Consider the following 13,906-nt stretch of genomic DNA (forward strand, 5'->3'; position numbering starts at 1 on the left):
TTTAATTCGATTAATTTAAAGGTATAAAATACTTATTATTTTTTATCAAATTTTGATTTGGATAATTATAATTCAAATTGTTAAATTAATTTTACATGTTTAAAACGAAACAAAGTAGAAATTTGATTTTCTATTAAACGAAGAACTACTATTGTCTTTTGCATGGTTTTTTTAGGAAACGTCAATTAGAATTATAATTTGATTAATTTATCTTATTCTATACACACACACACACACACACACACTGTTCATAACACGATTAATTATTATATTAGTGTTTGTTACGAATACAAAGTCTGCATCAATACTTTTTAAAAGAGAAGACTTGTTTAAAAAGAAACTATTTTTCTCTCTTTCAGATAAAACAATAGCAATATTTAAGCATCAGTTGATACTTTCAATTTTAATTCGATTAATTTAAAGGTATAAAATATTTATTATTTTTTATCAAATTTTGATTGGGATAATTTCAATTCAAATTGTTAAATTAATTTTATATGTTTAAAACAAAACAAAGTAAAATTTTGATTTTCTATTTAAACGAAGAACTACTATTGTCTTTTGCATGGTTTTTTTAAGAAACGTCAATTAGAATTAGAATTTGACTAATTTATCTTATTATATATATATAATGTTCAAAAAATGATTAATATAACATTGTAGTTTGTGCACCGTATCCAAAACTTTATTATATTAGTGTTTGCTACGAATACAAAATGTTGAAAAATTTATTAATACTTTTAAACGAGAAGACTTGTTTAAAAGGAAACTATTTTCCTCTCTTTCGTATAAAACAATAGCAATATTTAAGCATCGCTTAATACTTTCAATTTTAATTCGATTAATTTAACGGTGTAAAATACTTATTATTTTTTATTAAATTTTGGTTTGGATAATTCCAATTCAAATCGTTAAATTAATTTTACATGTTTAAAATGAAACAAAGTAAAAATTTAATTTTCTATTTAAACGAAGAACTACTATTGTCTTTTGCATGGTTTTTTTAAGAAACGTCAATTAGAATTAGAATTAATATAACATTGTATTTTGTGCTCCGTATCCAAAACTTTATTATTAGTGTTTGCTACGAATACAAAATCTGCAAAAATTTATTAATATTTTTTTAAAGAGAAGACTTGTTTAAAAGGAAACTATTTTCCTCTCTTTCAGATAAAACAATAGCAATATTTAAGCATGCGTTGATACTTTCAATTTTAATTCGATTAATTTAAAGGTGTAAAATACTTATTATTTTTTATCAAATTTTGATTTGGATAATTCCAATTCAAATTGTTAAATTAATTTTACATGTTTAAAACGAAACAAAGTAGAAATTTGATTTTCTATTTAAACGAAGAACTATTATTGTCTTTTGCATGGTTTTTTAAGGAAACGTCAATTAGAATTATAATTTTACTAATTTATCTTATTCATTATTTGATCTCCATTTGATATTATTTTTTCTTTTAAGACATTAATCTCTTTTCACATTTATTAGAGCAAGAATAAAAATGAAAAAGTAATTAAATTCTATCTTATTTTAAAATATAAATATTTTAAGTATATTTATTTTAATAAACATAACAAATAAATGACATGGCGAAATAGCAAATACAATTCTGGTTCAATATCTAGATTAGATCTCAGGCTAATATAAAAAAAGAAAGAAAATTATGTTTGGCTACTTAACCTTTTTAGTAATAATATGGGGCCCATGTTTTTTGCTGTACAATAATTTCATTTGCTCTCAATAATGGGTTGATACTCATGTGGCAATGAATCCATCATTATTGACTTAATGAGATACTTTGGAAATTATATGAATATTATTTGATTTTTTAATATAGGGTGCACTTTTTTTTTTTTACATTATTTTTTTTTTTAATATGGGGTTCACTTTTATTTTATTTTTTTATTTTATATTGCTTTATTTTGTTAACATGAGTGGAGATGATGGGTTCCATTTTTTTTTTTAATTGCTTGGTGTTTAGTATGGGGCCCACCCTTTTTTTTTTTTTTTTTGGGAACGGACGACGATCCAGTTTTTACTTTTTACTACTGTATAGAAACGTGGAGTTTCTACATAGTAGTAATATAAATAATTTTATATATATATATATATATATATATATATAAAATTATTATTATTAGGGATTTGTAGTAACAATAAGTACAACGATCAAAAGCAGAGGCGGATCTAGGATTTGAAGGTGGCGGGTGCCACAATTTTTTTCAATGTACATTTTGTTAGGAACGTGTATTTGGGTCGGGTCCATCTCTTTTTAGTTTATTCGGGTCAACTTAATAGGCTTTTTTTTATTTGCAAATATAAAAATTACATCTCAAAAATCAAGAAACGAACATAATTAGCATCTTAAACAAGGAATCACACTCATTAAAACCCATTAACAACAGAAGTAAAATCAACATTTTCACCGAGGAACTTGCATCTCTTATGTATATTAAAAAATGAATTTGCACAAGTAAAATAACATCTTCAATTGGGGAATTACACCAATCAAAATAAGAAAAATAATAGAACAATTCTTCAATATGTAAATACATCCCATAAGTAAATGTAGAATTAGATAAACTACAAGTTCTCAACAATAAATCATAAATTTCATATTTTTTTCTAAGCGTGCTTACTTGAATTCCATCACAATTTAAGTAGTAGAGTGATTTAAATTGAATTTAACAATTATAGAATAGCATAAATTTTTATAATACACTCCCTCCGTCAATTTTTCTTTGTCCATTATAATAAAATTATATGTCCACTTTTACTTGTAAGTTATATAATTTGAAAAACCAAGACATAATTTACCATTTTATACCTATTTTACCCTTATTAGTAAGTATTCCAATTCATTTCTCATTTTATTTATTACTTATTAAAAGTGTCCCAAGTCAAATATAGACAAGTAAATATGGACGGAGAGAGTAATAAACAAAAGAAATTATTAAAAAAAATAAATTTTGATCTCAATCCAAAATTCCCATTGAAACCCAAGTTTTTCAATTTAAATACTCACAGATTTGAGATTAAGAGAAATGCTTAATTTAAGGGATTTTGAAGTTTATATTTGTGTGTTCTCGCTAAAGATCACAGATAAAATAATAGAAAAGAGGAAAGGCAATATAAATAATAAAAGATAAATAGAAAATTGGGAGGGCCGAAAAGGGAATTACCGGGTACAAAGTGTGTAAAAAATTAAAGAAAACGGGAATCGAAAATGTTAAAGATATATTCAAACTTGTGTCTACCAAATTGTAAGGCACCTTTGTTTAATTTACGATTGAGGGTGGCAGGATTAAATATTTAACCTAATTTAAGCAAATTACAACATAAGTATATAAAAAAATTATTAATCGAGGGGATGCCATGCCACCCCCACCCCAAAGGGTGGATCCGCCCCTGATCAAAAGTCAAGCTTTGATCAGCACAAGATATAAGATTTGATGGAATATCACTAAGTAATAGGACATCATGCCTATAGAGAACTCCAACCTCTTATAGATATTTAATTTCATTTAAAAAATTTATCATGTGTTCGGCTGCTCAATTAAAATAAATCGTAATTCGAGTATTTAAATAAAATTTGCTGATAAGTTTAATATTTAAAATGTAATAGTTGTAAATTTTAAAGTTTAAGTTATATAAAAAATACAGCGATTTAATTTTCATAAAATTCTTTGGTACAAATAACAGTGCATGAAAGCAACAGCTTTTTAAAAAAAAACTCCTTCAGCATGATTTCTAAATTGATTAAATGTTGTAAGTCAGCACTTTGTCAATCTTAAGGGCAATTAGCAAGAATGCTCTTATTTTGGGGTGGTCTTTAATTTTTGGCCATTAAATTGGCGGTCTTTAATTTTTGTCTTTGGTTTAGGATTTGAATCCTCACTCAGTCAAAAATTTTAAAAAAAATTCGCAAGGCAGAGCATGCAAAACTCTACCTTCAGGCAGAGTTAAGGTCGAGTTTTGGGTTCTGCCTTATCTTTAATATATATATAAGTTTTGAAGACAAAATTTTATCTTGTGTATCTAAACCTCTTGCGAAATTTCCCTTTTTTTTTTTTTTTTTTTTTTACTGAGCTGAAATTTAAACTCAGAACCTTGGAGTATTAAGCGAAGGGTAAAATTAAAGACCACCCCAAAAGAAGGGTAATCCGCGCAAAAAAATGATGATAATGGGCTGCACTTAAAATTACACATTTTAATTGTTAGAACCTCATGGAAGTCTAAAACATTATTATTATTACTTTATAGAAACATGAGTTTCTATATGTCGTCGTCAGTCAATAAAAAAAAATGGTGGGCCTCAATTTTCTTTAATAGTAGAAAAATCACTATAAAAAAAAGTGCGCCCCAATCTTCTTTAATAGTAAAAAAATTATAAAATAAAATAAAAATTAAGGTGGGGCTCAATCTTCTATAATAGTAGGAATGGAAAAAAAAAATAAATTTAAGGTGGGGCCCACTCTTCTATAATAGTAGAGATTAAAAAAATCAAGGCGAGATCCGCGCGGAGAATTAGGAGACAATTGTAAAAAAAAAAAAATTAAGGTGGGGTTCACGTGAAGAAGTAGGAGACAATTGCTAGGAAAAAAATTAAGGTGCGGTCCTCGTGAAGAAGTAGGAGACAATTGCAACAGAAAAAAATAGGATATTTAAATAATGATAATAAGTTCGGATTTAAAATGGTAAATAATTACACTTAGAGAAAATGTAAAGAAGAGAAGTTCGGGAAAAAAGAAATAACGATTTAAATTGAACACAAAAACTGCTAAAGAAGTCATAAAACCAAAAGATTTAAAACTTATACATTTGGATATAAGTTTAGACACATACGTCTCACACCAATAATAAAGAATAACATCAAGAAGACGAAATATAAACGGTCTTCTATAATAGTACATTTAAAAAAAAAATTAAAGTGGGGCCCACTCTTCTATAATAGTAGAAAAATTAAAAAAAAAATTAAGTTGGAGCCCACTTTTATATAATAGTACAAATTTAAGGCGGAGCCCACTCTTCCATAATATTAGAGCTAAAAAAATTAAGGCGGGATCCAAGTCAAAAATTAGGAGATAATTGTTAAGGTGGGGTCCACGTGAAGAAGAAAAAAATATGACATTTAAATAATGATGATAAGTTAAGAGGTGGTAAAGGTATGGAAGATATTTAAAGAAAAGAAATTCGGGAAAAAGTGTAACGACCCATTTGGTCGTTTAGCACTTTTAGGCCTAATATTCCTAAAACACCCTTTTCGTGGTCTAATCTTGCAATAGTCTGCGATAACGGGTGATTCGGTTATTTAATTGACGAGTTTTAGTCCTCATTTGACATTCGAGGACGAATGTTCTAAAGGAGGGGAGAATGTTAGATCCCGTATTTTTATACGTCGAGTTATTCGCGAAAGAATCAACGTGAGATAGAAACTTCGGATTTTTAATTTCTAAACTAGAACTAATCGGTTACAAATTTTACTTAGTACAAGAATGTTATTGGAGATTAGGAATTACTTAAGTGTGGTGTTAAGTAAAAATTGGTGAAAATAATGAGCCAACAAGAGCATCAACATCCATGTAAAAAGGATGACTCAAAGTCATCTAAAATAAGGTTAATGGAAGACATACAAATGGGCAATTAAATGTTGATTCATCCACTACACTTTCATTATATTGTGGACAACTAAAATACACTTCATAAAACCAAGGTGAGGTTCGGCCAAGGGGCTGAAAATTTTGAGGAGAAAAAGTTGAAGCATACAATTGAATATTTGAGCATCCACTACTTTATGAAAGTATACATTGTTTTAGGAGGACATAACATGGTGGAGGGATCATTTCACATTAAATATTGCTCATCCATCTTGGCATGATTACAATAGACAAAGGGTGGTGCATGAATCATTCAACACACATAAGATTGTCTTGTAAACAATTGAAAAGAAAGAAGAAAGGAGAAACAAGAAGGTGAGGTTGGCCTAAAGTTGTAGAAAACAAATTAGGAAATTTAAAGTGTAAAGTTAATGGAATGAATCATGCCATAAGTGGAGCATGTGACCAACTTGTAGGCATCAAAGTTGAACCAAATAATGACCAAGAAATCAGCCATCACAATTCATTTCAACTACACAACACAAAGAAAGAAAACTTAAGCCTAGAGAGAGAGCGTTCGGCCAAGGGGCTGAAAATTTTGAGCCCTTTGAGTCTTGATCCAAAAATTATTTTCCAAGGTGTTTCAACCCTTTAGAAGGTCCCTAAAACGTGAAGATAGTCTTTGGAGCAACAAGAACCATTTCCATCTCAAGTCACCAACTCTAGCCAAGTAGAGAAGTCAAGTTGTCAAGGTAAGATCTAACTTTCTTTTCATGTATTAAGGGTGATGTAGATGTGTGAATATAAGTTGTATGCATGAAATAAGGTGTGTTGATGTTGGAACATGATGGTAGTTATGGGGTTATATGTGTTGATGTTGAAGTATGGTTGTAACTTGACGAACATGAATCGCATGCATAAAATCATGAAAGTTGGTGTTGGAATGTTAGTTGGCCGTAGGGACTGTTTTGGTGGAATTAATGGACTGATTTTCTTTAATAAATATGGTTGTTACTATCATAGATCTCATGGTAAAAAGAATGAAAAGAATTGGAAGGTTAAAGGTGAAGTTATGTTAGTATGAAAATGGTTGAATCTATGATTTTATGTGAGCGATGTTGAAGCATGGTGTAGCCGTGTGTGGACTGTTTTGTGAAGAAGTTAGTGAACTGTTTTTACTTGATATTTTGATTGTTATTATCATGAATTTTATGATGGAAATGAAGGTGTTTAATGGTTGGAGTTGAAACTAAAGTCATTTGTGAGTTGTTATAAGGATTATAAAAATGACGATATAGCGTAGTTGCGTATGAATTGATGTTGTACTTGTCGTGTGGATAGCTGGTCATAACTTACTGAAATTATATGAAAAGAAGACATGAAATGATGTATAAAAATCGCATGTGGTTGGCTTAGTATGTTCGTAAACGTTTGCAAGAATTCCGAACATCGTTATGTTGTCGGTTAGAGACTGTTTTGGACATGTTGTGGTAGTGGACTGTTTTGGACTTGTGTTTTCATTAAGTTGGAAAGAATAATTATAAGTTAAGAGTATACATCATATTGTATGTTGGATGGGCTGTTATAAGTTGTTACATGCAAACGTTAAGGCTACAAACTAATAAAAGTAACTTGAGAATGTCGAAGCCGTATGTGAATCGTTATTGCATGTTATGAATGTGGGTTGTTTAGAATATTGTGTGGGCTGTCCGGATTGGTATTGAACACATAATTATTGATGTTGTATTGGTAGTATGTGGTTGGTTTAGATACAAGAGAAAACATCGCCTAAACATCTAGAAAGGAGTTACTAACGTTAGAATACGTTTGAATCTCCCTGTAGCTTAACCATAGTTGTTGGCGTCTTAATATAGGTTGAAGTATTATTGGGTAGCGTACACATATTGTGTGACGAATAAGCACTAAAGACCTTGTCCGATCGGAAGCACTTCAGAAGGAAAAAGCTTTGGCGTGAAAGTTCGTGACACCGTTCGGCATTGAGGTAGGTTACGGTTTACTTTATGTCTAGACTCCGGTTAGCGAAACGTATGTAAATAGTAGTGATTGACGGGGAAATCATGATAGGCCTTCGGGCATGGTGTGGAGGTAAATTCCATCTAGGTTGGTATTACTAGTTGTTATGTGGGCTTGTCGCCATTATTGTGATACTGTTATGTGGGCTTGTCGCCATTATTGTAATACTGTTATGTGGGCTCGTCGCCATTATTACGATATTGTTATGTGAGCTGTCATTGTATTGTGATTTCATGTATTTGATATAATTCTCTCTCTCTTGTTATCCCACTGGTCATATGGAAGAGGAAGGTTATTACGAGAATTGAATATTGAATTGCAATTCCTAGTATGAATCTATGGAACCTATGATTGCGGTGATTATTGAGGTTGATTCCATGCGAGGCATGCATCCCATATTCTATGTGCTATGTGATGTAATTATCACCTAGTTGTATCTTTATCACATACTAGCTCCCTCACCTTATGAAAGGGAAGGGTAATATTGATGATTGAGCCGTGGGCAATAATATGACTTGTACTTGTTTATTGCATATTGGTGATATAGTTGAGACTGATATCATGCATGACATGCTTTCATATTACTCTTATGTTGTTATAATGGTGAGGAGAGTGATTGAGAGACTCCGAGGTCTTTTGAGAGTGACGGAGAGACTCGGTAGAAAGAGAGATGAGTGTTTGTTGCCCGAGGTTTCTTGCGGGAACGATGGAGTGTCCGATGCCCGAGGTCTTTGCGGGATCGTGAGAGTGTGCTCGTGATCCGAGGTTATATTCGGAGCGAGTGGTACATGGACTTCGCGGGTCCCCCATGGGTCATGACTATGAGGCATTGCCATAGCATGTGTGTACGGGAGTGGAGTGTGAGAGGTGACTACTGCATTGCATAACATTTACATAGCACGACATTGCATTGCATAGCACTCCATTTGAATGGTCATTCATGTCATTGCATGGCACATTCTCTCGATTGATTCTTGATTTGTGAATTACCGAGTTGTTGTTTGTGAGTATTTATTTTAAAGGTTGGATGGAATCGAGGTTTATAGAATTCTCCCTAGGCTTATAATCCGAGATATTGAGATCCCCGTGACTATCGTTAATGCAAGACTTTCTCGTGCTAGATGTGTGATCGTGTTTGATTACTTATCTCGCTTACTTGTTAGTTGCTTCTTGTTTATATGCGTGAACTAACCATTGTCGGCCTATGATACCTACGAGCCTAGTGTTGTGCTCATACTACTCTTGCTACACTCCTTCCGGAGTGTAGAGTTATTTTCGAGGTGATGTTCGGAGTCTCACGACCGTTTCGAGGCATTCGTCAAAGGCGTTTGGGTGAGCTATTTGAGATATTGCAACCCGAGTCTCTCCTTAGATTTCTCGTTGTTCTCTATCCTTCAACGAAGTCGTATCCGATTAGTCCGTTATCTATTCAAATTGTAAACTTCTTAGAAGCTCTTGTATGAGTCTAGACCGATTTTGGGAATTTCTTATAATAATAGCATTTATTCCGCATGTTGTATCAAATTAAGGTAGTTATCGAAAGGGTTCGCCCACCGGGGAGGTTAGTGTGGGTGCCCGCATGATCCATGATTTGGGTCGTGACAAGTTGGTATCGAGCTTAGGTTACCCGGCCTATAAGTACAAGAGCAATGTCTAGTAGAGTCCTACTTATGGGTGTGTTGCGCGCCACACTTATAATTGGGAGGCTATGGGACATCTAGGAAACTTCGATTCTTTCATTATTTCGTGCTACTTCATTCAAATTGGTATCTAGTTGATCCCAATTGGTATCCGAACTTCTCTCGTTTTACCTTCTCCGGATGATGGGAACTCATCCTTAAATTCTTGCGCGAACGGTTGTTTCCGACATGTGGTACGATACGAGTTGTGTTGTCCTAATTTAGATGCGTGACTAAGTTCGGTTTCTAGATATGACCTAAGGTTTCAATTTGTGTGGAGTCGTGGTTAGGCTCGTTATTGTGAGGTTGGTTGAAGAGATGGGAGAGAGGCGATTCATAGGGTCATAGGATCTCCATAATTATAGTATTGGGTTTTCTCGGAAGGCGCAAGAGTGCATTTATGGCTTAATAAGAGCGATTTATTTGATGATATGATCAGTTTTGGGAAGCGTATAGCAAAGTAAGAGTTCTTATGGTATTTTGGCAAGAGTGTTATTTTGATGATGTGAAAAAAAAAAAAAAAAAAAAAAAAAAAATACTCAGATAAATCAATCTTCACTATAGGAACGGAATAATTGGTATCTAATACGTTTATGAGATAAGTTGCAAAGTGTGCGTGTGCACAAATTGTATAGGCTATGAAATGTGGAGTTGGCTTAAATTTGATTAGTATTGTGATAGCGAATATAATTAGTGGTTGTGAGTTCGTTCGAAAATGGTTTTCGATAGAAATCGAGGTTGCGGTGTTACTTATGATAAGTGAAGTCTAGTGGAATAGACGGTAGTGTTCATTCACTTGTAAAGTGTGTTCGTGGGTTCACTTAGCATCTTCGAGGTTAGTGATGATAGAGGGAATTGTTGAAGCCAAGAGTGTTGATTCGTGGGCATTTTCATAGTGGGTTGGTATTAGGGTAGTGTTAAAGTCGTATAGGCGTTGGTCTGCTGGTCGTAGGCTAATGGGAGCCGGTGATCGACAATTAGAAACAACTCTTGCGTTGGACAAGGATGGAGGTATAGTTGAAGGATTATCGGGTCTTTGCATCTAAGTTTTCGAATGAGAATTATCGGAAAGTTGTGCAAAGGTTAAATCTTGAGGATTTCTTTGATTTTGAATACAATGACTTAGGGTTGACCAAAGGCCAGCGAAAAAAAAAAAATATATATATACACGGTTAGTTAGATGTGTATGGTTCGGTATAGTTAAGTAAGGGGTTGGTTATTCATACGTGAGCACCTTTTTGAGGACTATTGAATAAGGCATGGGTCAATGGAATTATTTACGGTAACAGAATGATGATGGTGTGACTAGTACTAATGGTGAAAGACTTTTAGATATCGGTGATCACGTTAGTGAACTTATGAACTAAGGTAAAAGGGGAATTATTTCCATTAAGGACTTTTGGCAAGGGTACTTCGACGAAAGAATATGAGAATATTAACGGGAGTTTGAGCGAATTATTTGGATAAATTATTTATTTTGGGGAAAAATTGGTCGTTTTGAAAATCGATCCTCTTTTTGATGTATCGTCCATTCTAGAAGCGCCGTAGTATTTATTTTGATCTCATTCCCGCTTGCAAAATTTGAAGTCAACGGATATCATTTGATTCACTTTGGGAAAGGTTTCACTATGAAAATTTTGGAATTTAAATTATTTGGATAAATTATTTATTTTGGGGAAACGTGTTTCGATTGAACCGTTAGATCCGTATCGTAATTTCGGAGCCCATAATGTAAAACAACAAGTCTCCTCGCGTTTCGCCATCGTATGAGGGAGATATGACAATTTTACTAAAGGAATTCACTGCTGGTTTTTCTGGTGTAATTTTGCTTAAAACTTGCGAAATTGCTATTGAAATTCGTGTTAAAAATCTGCATTCTTTCCAAAACTTTAAACCACCATATCTCATTCATTATAAGGTCAAATTGAGTGATTCAAAAGCCTAACTTGAGTGAAATTTCACAAGGAATCCGTTGGAAGCATCAAAAGCGAGTTTTGGGATCAGTTGGCACGAGAAACGAGGCAGAACAGCTGGGCATTTTTGTTATTAATGTTGCTTTGGGGTTTCTCATAATATTGAAAGCCTGGACTTAGGAGAATTTAAAGGCGTTCTCCAAATTCCTTCAATGGAGTAAGGTCTAAACCATAATATAAGTATTTTCCCTTGATTCAATTCCTTAGTTTAAACTTTAATCCGGAATTTCTAAAGTAGAAATTGGGGTTTATCCATGAAAAGTGGGTTTGTGGATTCCGTTGAGTTAAAGTATGATTTAATTAATGGGTTACGTTAGTACTTGGTAGTGATTTAAGGTACTATGGTCGCAAGAGAGGTTATAGGGTGATCGGATGGTGTCCTACGAACTTGGCTCTGCGGAGTATTCAGTGGTATGCTTCCTGCATTGTGATTTGGAGGTGTAAGTAAGACTTAGAATTAGCAAGGTCAGTTATGAGTGGATCAGTTTGTTGGGATCACTTAAGGTTGCTCCACTAAAGCAAGGAGTCTTTCCTGGCAAGAGTAAGTTGTGATTTCGGGTTGGTCTTGATGTGTTCCTAAGAAATCGTGGTACGAAGAAAATTTAAGAAGGGTGAAAGAAAGGGTTAGTGGAATCAGAATACTTTACCAGTTCAGAGTGGGCAAGGTTTGTGTCTTAATCTAAGGTTGGTGTGGTTCTAAGGAAAATTGTGGGGCCTATCGATAACGTTCATAGGTTTGGTTATATAGGATTAGAACATTTCGACAAAAGCAGTGCTTATATTCGAAAACCGAGGATGGGGGAAAATTTGAATTTGGAAATATGAAAATTAGGTCTTTTATCTAAGTTAGAGGGAGTTCCGGCTAGTAAGGCGAGAGAGAAATGTTTATGATGCATTCCGTAGAGGTTTCCCGCATTGTCCTATTAAAGATTCTTTAGTTACCGTCGTTCATTCTCTCATGTCGCTCGAGGACGAGCGATTGTTTAATTGGTATCTGATGTAACGACCCATTTGGTCGTTTAGCACTTTTAGGCCTAATATTCCTAAAACACCCTTTTCGTGGTCTAATCTTGCTGTTGTCTATAGTCTGCGATAACGGGTGATTCGGTTATTTAATTGACAAGTTTTAGTCCTCATTTGACATTCGAGACCTAGATGTATTTTTATACGTCGAGTTATTCGCGAAAGAATCAACGTGAGATAGAAACTTCGGATTTTAATTTCTAAACTAGAACTAATCGGTTACAAATTTTTCTTAGTACAAGAATGTTATTGGAGATTAGGAATTACTTAAGTGTGGTGTTAAGTAAAAATTGGTGAAAATAATGAGCCAACAAGAGCATCAACATCCAAGGTAAAAAGGATGACTCAAAGTCATCTAAAATAAGGTTAATGGAAGACATACAAATGGGCAATTAAATGTTGATTCATCCACTACACTTTCATTATATTGTGGACAACTAAAATACAAGAAACATAACCAAGGTGAGGTTCGGCCAAGGGGCTGAAAATTTTGAGGAGAAAAAGTTGAAGCATACAATTGAATATTTGAGCATCCACTACTTTATGAAAGTATACATTGTTTTAGGAGGACATAACATGGTGGAGGGATCATTTCACATTAAATATTGCTCATCCATCTTGGCATGATTACAATAGACAAAGGGTGGTGCATGAATCATTCAACACACATAAGATTGTCTTGTAAACAATTGAAAAGAAAGAAGAAAGGAGAAACAAGAAGGTGAGGTTGGCCTAAAGTTGTAGAAAACAAATTAGGAAATTTAAAGTGTAAAGTTAATGGAATGAATCATGCCATAAGTGGAGCATGTGACCAACTTGTAGGCATCAAAGTTGAACCAAATAATGACCAAGAAATCAGCCATCACAATTCATTTCAACTACACAACACAAAGAAAGAAAACTTAAGCCTAGAGAGAGAGAGCATTCGGCCAAGGGGCTGATTTTTGAGCCCTTTGAGTCTTGATCCAAAAATTATTTTCCAAGGTGTTTCAACCCTTTAGAAGGTCCCTAAAACGTGAAGATAGTCTTTGGAGCAACAAGAACCATTTCCATCTCAAGTCACCAACTCTAGCCAAGTAGAGAAGTCAAGTTGTCAAGGTAAGATCTAACTTTCTTTTCATGTATTAAGGGTGATGTAGATGTGTGAATATAAGTTGTATGCATGAAATAAGGTGTGTTGATGTTGGAACATGATGGTAGTTATGGGGTTATATGTGTTGATGTTGAAGTATGGTTGTAACTTGACGAACATGAATCGCATGCATAAAATCATGAAAGTTGGTGTTGGAATGTTAGTTGGCCGTAGGGACTTTTTTTGGTGGAATTAATGGACTGATTTTCTTTAATAAATATGGTTGTTACTATCATAGATCTCATGGTAAAAAGAATGAAAAGAATTGGAAGGTTAAAGGTGAAGTTATGTTAGTATGAAAATGGTTGAATCTATGATTTTATGTGAGCGATGTTGAAGCATGGTGTAGCCGTGTGTGGACTGTTTTGTGAAGAAGTTAGTGAACTGTTTTTACTTGATATTTTGATTGTTATTATCATGAATTTTATGATGGAAATGAAGGTGTTTAATGGTTGGAG

Source organism: Lycium ferocissimum, chromosome 2 (genome assembly GCF_029784015.1).
Source record: "Lycium ferocissimum isolate CSIRO_LF1 chromosome 2, AGI_CSIRO_Lferr_CH_V1, whole genome shotgun sequence".
In the NCBI taxonomy this organism is placed as follows: domain Eukaryota; kingdom Viridiplantae; phylum Streptophyta; class Magnoliopsida; order Solanales; family Solanaceae; genus Lycium; species Lycium ferocissimum.